Below are 6000 nucleotides of genomic sequence, written 5' to 3'. Positions count from 1 at the left end.
GGGGGGGGGGGGGTGGGGGGGGGGGGGGGTGGGGGGGGGGGGGGGTGGGGGGGGGGGGGGGTGGGGGGGGGGGGGGGTGGGGGGGGGGGGGGGTGGGGGGGGGGGGGGGTGGGGGGGGGGGGGGGTGGGGGGGGGGGGGGGTGGGGGGGGGGGGGGGTGGGGGGGGGGGGGGGTGGGGGGGGGGGGGGGTGGGGGGGGGGGGGGGTGGGGGGGGGGGGGGGTGGGGGGGGGGGGGGGTGGGGGGGGGGGGGGGTGGGGGGGGGGGGGGGTGGGGGGGGGGGGGGGTGGGGGGGGGGGGGGGTGGGGGGGGGGGGGGGTGGGGGGGGGGGGGGGTGGGGGGGGGGGGGGGTGGGGGGGGGGGGGGGTGGGGGGGGGGGGGGGTGGGGGGGGGGGGGGGTGGGGGGGGGGGGGGGTGGGGGGGGGGGGGGGTGGGGGGGGGGGGGGGTGGGGGGGGGGGGGGGTGGGGGGGGGGGGGGGTGGGGGGGGGGGGGGGTGGGGGGGGGGGGGGGTGGGGGGGGGGGGGGGTGGGGGGGGGGGGGGGTGGGGGGGGGGGGGGGTGGGGGGGGGGGGGGGTGGGGGGGGGGGGGGGTGGGGGGGGGGGGGGGTGGGGGGGGGGGGGGGTGGGGGGGGGGGGGGGTGGGGGGGGGGGGGGGTGGGGGGGGGGGGGGGTGGGGGGGGGGGGGGGTGGGGGGGGGGGGGGGTGGGGGGGGGGGGGGGTGGGGGGGGGGGGGGGTGGGGGGGGGGGGGGGTGGGGGGGGGGGGGGGTGGGGGGGGGGGGGGGTGGGGGGGGGGGGGGGTGGGGGGGGGGGGGGGTGGGGGGGGGGGGGGGTGGGGGGGGGGGGGGGTGGGGGGGGGGGGGGGTGGGGGGGGGGGGGGGTGGGGGGGGGGGGGGGTGGGGGGGGGGGGGGGTGGGGGGGGGGGGGGGTGGGGGGGGGGGGGGGTGGGGGGGGGGGGGGGTGGGGGGGGGGGGGGGTGGGGGGGGGGGGGGGTGGGGGGGGGGGGGGGTGGGGGGGGGGGGGGGTGGGGGGGGGGGGGGGTGGGGGGGGGGGGGGGTGGGGGGGGGGGGGGGTGGGGGGGGGGGGGGGTGGGGGGGGGGGGGGGTGGGGGGGGGGGGGGGTGGGGGGGGGGGGGGGTGGGGGGGGGGGGGGGTGGGGGGGGGGGGGGGTGGGGGGGGGGGGGGGTGGGGGGGGGGGGGGGTGGGGGGGGGGGGGGGTGGGGGGGGGGGGGGGTGGGGGGGGGGGGGGGTGGGGGGGGGGGGGGGTGGGGGGGGGGGGGGGTGGGGGGGGGGGGGGGTGGGGGGGGGGGGGGGTGGGGGGGGGGGGGGGTGGGGGGGGGGGGGGGTGGGGGGGGGGGGGGGTGGGGGGGGGGGGGGGTGGGGGGGGGGGGGGGTGGGGGGGGGGGGGGGTGGGGGGGGGGGGGGGTGGGGGGGGGGGGGGGTGGGGGGGGGGGGGGGTGGGGGGGGGGGGGGGTGGGGGGGGGGGGGGGTGGGGGGGGGGGGGGGTGGGGGGGGGGGGGGGTGGGGGGGGGGGGGGGTGGGGGGGGGGGGGGGTGGGGGGGGGGGGGGGTGGGGGGGGGGGGGGGTGGGGGGGGGGGGGGGTGGGGGGGGGGGGGGGTGGGGGGGGGGGGGGGTGGGGGGGGGGGGGGGTGGGGGGGGGGGGGGGTGGGGGGGGGGGGGGGTGGGGGGGGGGGGGGGTGGGGGGGGGGGGGGGTGGGGGGGGGGGGGGGTGGGGGGGGGGGGGGGTGGGGGGGGGGGGGGGTGGGGGGGGGGGGGGGTGGGGGGGGGGGGGGGTGGGGGGGGGGGGGGGTGGGGGGGGGGGGGGGTGGGGGGGGGGGGGGGTGGGGGGGGGGGGGGGTGGGGGGGGGGGGGGGTGGGGGGGGGGGGGGGTGGGGGGGGGGGGGGGTGGGGGGGGGGGGGGGTGGGGGGGGGGGGGGGTGGGGGGGGGGGGGGGTGGGGGGGGGGGGGGGTGGGGGGGGGGGGGGGTGGGGGGGGGGGGGGGTGGGGGGGGGGGGGGGTGGGGGGGGGGGGGGGTGGGGGGGGGGGGGGGTGGGGGGGGGGGGGGGTGGGGGGGGGGGGGGGTGGGGGGGGGGGGGGGTGGGGGGGGGGGGGGGTGGGGGGGGGGGGGGGTGGGGGGGGGGGGGGGTGGGGGGGGGGGGGGGTGGGGGGGGGGGGGGGTGGGGGGGGGGGGGGGTGGGGGGGGGGGGGGGTGGGGGGGGGGGGGGGTGGGGGGGGGGGGGGGTGGGGGGGGGGGGGGGTGGGGGGGGGGGGGGGTGGGGGGGGGGGGGGGTGGGGGGGGGGGGGGGTGGGGGGGGGGGGGGGTGGGGGGGGGGGGGGGTGGGGGGGGGGGGGGGTGGGGGGGGGGGGGGGTGGGGGGGGGGGGGGGTGGGGGGGGGGGGGGGTGGGGGGGGGGGGGGGTGGGGGGGGGGGGGGGTGGGGGGGGGGGGGGGTGGGGGGGGGGGGGGGTGGGGGGGGGGGGGGGTGGGGGGGGGGGGGGGTGGGGGGGGGGGGGGGTGGGGGGGGGGGGGGGTGGGGGGGGGGGGGGGTGGGGGGGGGGGGGGGTGGGGGGGGGGGGGGGTGGGGGGGGGGGGGGGTGGGGGGGGGGGGGGGTGGGGGGGGGGGGGGGTGGGGGGGGGGGGGGGTGGGGGGGGGGGGGGGTGGGGGGGGGGGGGGGTGGGGGGGGGGGGGGGTGGGGGGGGGGGGGGGTGGGGGGGGGGGGGGGTGGGGGGGGGGGGGGGTGGGGGGGGGGGGGGGTGGGGGGGGGGGGGGGTGGGGGGGGGGGGGGGTGGGGGGGGGGGGGGGTGGGGGGGGGGGGGGGTGGGGGGGGGGGGGGGTGGGGGGGGGGGGGGGTGGGGGGGGGGGGGGGTGGGGGGGGGGGGGGGTGGGGGGGGGGGGGGGTGGGGGGGGGGGGGGGTGGGGGGGGGGGGGGGTGGGGGGGGGGGGGGGTGGGGGGGGGGGGGGGTGGGGGGGGGGGGGGGTGGGGGGGGGGGGGGGTGGGGGGGGGGGGGGGTGGGGGGGGGGGGGGGTGGGGGGGGGGGGGGGTGGGGGGGGGGGGGGGTGGGGGGGGGGGGGGGTGGGGGGGGGGGGGGGTGGGGGGGGGGGGGGGTGGGGGGGGGGGGGGGTGGGGGGGGGGGGGGGTGGGGGGGGGGGGGGGTGGGGGGGGGGGGGGGTGGGGGGGGGGGGGGGTGGGGGGGGGGGGGGGTGGGGGGGGGGGGGGGTGGGGGGGGGGGGGGGTGGGGGGGGGGGGGGGTGGGGGGGGGGGGGGGTGGGGGGGGGGGGGGGTGGGGGGGGGGGGGGGTGGGGGGGGGGGGGGGTGGGGGGGGGGGGGGGTGGGGGGGGGGGGGGGTGGGGGGGGGGGGGGGTGGGGGGGGGGGGGGGTGGGGGGGGGGGGGGGTGGGGGGGGGGGGGGGTGGGGGGGGGGGGGGGTGGGGGGGGGGGGGGGTGGGGGGGGGGGGGGGTGGGGGGGGGGGGGGGTGGGGGGGGGGGGGGGTGGGGGGGGGGGGGGGTGGGGGGGGGGGGGGGTGGGGGGGGGGGGGGGTGGGGGGGGGGGGGGGTGGGGGGGGGGGGGGGTGGGGGGGGGGGGGGGTGGGGGGGGGGGGGGGTGGGGGGGGGGGGGGGTGGGGGGGGGGGGGGGTGGGGGGGGGGGGGGGTGGGGGGGGGGGGGGGTGGGGGGGGGGGGGGGTGGGGGGGGGGGGGGGTGGGGGGGGGGGGGGGTGGGGGGGGGGGGGGGTGGGGGGGGGGGGGGGTGGGGGGGGGGGGGGGTGGGGGGGGGGGGGGGTGGGGGGGGGGGGGGGTGGGGGGGGGGGGGGGTGGGGGGGGGGGGGGGTGGGGGGGGGGGGGGGTGGGGGGGGGGGGGGGTGGGGGGGGGGGGGGGTGGGGGGGGGGGGGGGTGGGGGGGGGGGGGGGTGGGGGGGGGGGGGGGTGGGGGGGGGGGGGGGTGGGGGGGGGGGGGGGTGGGGGGGGGGGGGGGTGGGGGGGGGGGGGGGTGGGGGGGGGGGGGGGTGGGGGGGGGGGGGGGTGGGGGGGGGGGGGGGTGGGGGGGGGGGGGGGTGGGGGGGGGGGGGGGTGGGGGGGGGGGGGGGTGGGGGGGGGGGGGGGTGGGGGGGGGGGGGGGTGGGGGGGGGGGGGGGTGGGGGGGGGGGGGGGTGGGGGGGGGGGGGGGTGGGGGGGGGGGGGGGTGGGGGGGGGGGGGGGTGGGGGGGGGGGGGGGTGGGGGGGGGGGGGGGTGGGGGGGGGGGGGGGTGGGGGGGGGGGGGGGTGGGGGGGGGGGGGGGTGGGGGGGGGGGGGGGTGGGGGGGGGGGGGGGTGGGGGGGGGCGGGGGTGGGGGGGGGGGGCTTGGGGCGGTGCCGTCTGGGTGGGGGGGGGGGGGTGGGTGGGGTGGGGGGGGGTGGGGGGGGTGGGTGGGTGTGTGGGGGGGGGGGGGGGGGGGGGGGGGGGCGGTGGGGGGGGGGGGGGGTGGGGGGCGGGGGGGGGGGGGGGGGGGGGGGGAGTTTGGGGGGGACGGGGAAAAGGGGGGGGGGGGGGGGGGGGGGGTGCACCGGCGTGGAGGCGACAGGGAGGCCGTGCGGAAACGGCCTGGGAGAAAACTGGGTGAAACACCACACACACACACATACACACAGACACATGCGTGCAAGGAGATCAGAATGGGTTGGATTCTGACAAAAATATTTGCATGTGCAAGGGGAGGAATCCCCCTTCTAAGGTAGTTCTCCAACTCCCTCCCCAAGTTATTCCTCATCTTCTACGAGCAGAAATTCAGGGGATCTTCCGAAGGGTGAAGGGTGGTCAAGGAACTATGCTTCCATGCATGGCATTTAGTATCCAATCCAATGGCATCCTATCAGTCATTTTTCTATTCTGGATTACAGGTCATCGACTTTCTGTCATCTTTTTCATACTTTCAATATGCATAGGAGTCTATTCAAGTTAGTCCAATTATTATTCATATGGTTCAAATTAGGGTACATATTTTTAACATCTGCAATCACATTTCCTTAATGGAACCATAACCAACAAAAGAAACACCATTGTTATTTTAATGAAAAAATATTCCTTTATAGCGGCCTGATAACTTGCAAGGGATGGGAGGGAGGGGAGGCATGCAAGGGAGGGAAGGGAGGGGGAGTGAGTGAGGGGTGGCATACAAGTGAAGGGGAGTGAGGCAAGGGAAGTAGGGAGGGGTGGGAGGAATGGGGCCTGGCATCCAGACATGGCCCACCTACCCTAGCAGAGAGACGGGGAGAGGAGAGGGAGGGGTGGTATACAAGGGAAGAGAAGTGAGGGAGGGGAGGGAGGGAGGGAAGGGTTGCATGCAAGGGAGGGGAGGGAGGGGGAGGGGGAAACAGCTTATTCAGCTCATAATAACTTTCTTTTTATGGTGTTAGTGGAGATCATAATAAGTCAGCTGGCATGATTTTCTTGAGCAATTAAGACCTTGTGAGGCAGAACATCAAGTATGACTGACTTTCCTTTGAAGTTTTGCCATACAATTTTTTCTTGTTTGAGAAATGTTTTAGCAATATATTATCTTTCCAAGATCAGTGAAAGGACAGGGACAAATGAACCTCCCTGAACAGAGAGTTCCAGAGCTCTGATCCCATGATCAAGAAGGTTTCCACGACTAATCTCAGAAGATGGGGGCACCCAAAGCAGAGGTTCCAAAGATGACCAAAGGGGTCAGGCAGGTTCGTAAGGGCGTAGATGGTTCTTCAGGTATGTTGGTTCCAAACCACATAGGGCTTTGATAGTCAAGACCAGCACCTTGAATTGTGTCTAAAAACAACTTGAGAGGGCCCAAGACTGGAACAATATGGTTCCTCCATCAGCCCTACGTAGAATGCATTGCAGTAATCTAATCAGGATGTAACCAGGGCATGCACAACACTGGCCAGATCTTTTCTGCCCAGGAAAGGATGCAGTTATTATTATTATTATTTATTACATTTGATAAACCACTCACCCCCAAAGGGCTCTGTTAACTAACCAAAGCTAACAAAAGGCA

Source organism: Sphaerodactylus townsendi, linkage group LG07 (genome assembly GCF_021028975.2).
Source record: "Sphaerodactylus townsendi isolate TG3544 linkage group LG07, MPM_Stown_v2.3, whole genome shotgun sequence".
Taxonomy (NCBI): domain Eukaryota; kingdom Metazoa; phylum Chordata; class Lepidosauria; order Squamata; family Sphaerodactylidae; genus Sphaerodactylus; species Sphaerodactylus townsendi.
This window is presented reverse-complemented; position numbering follows the sequence as displayed.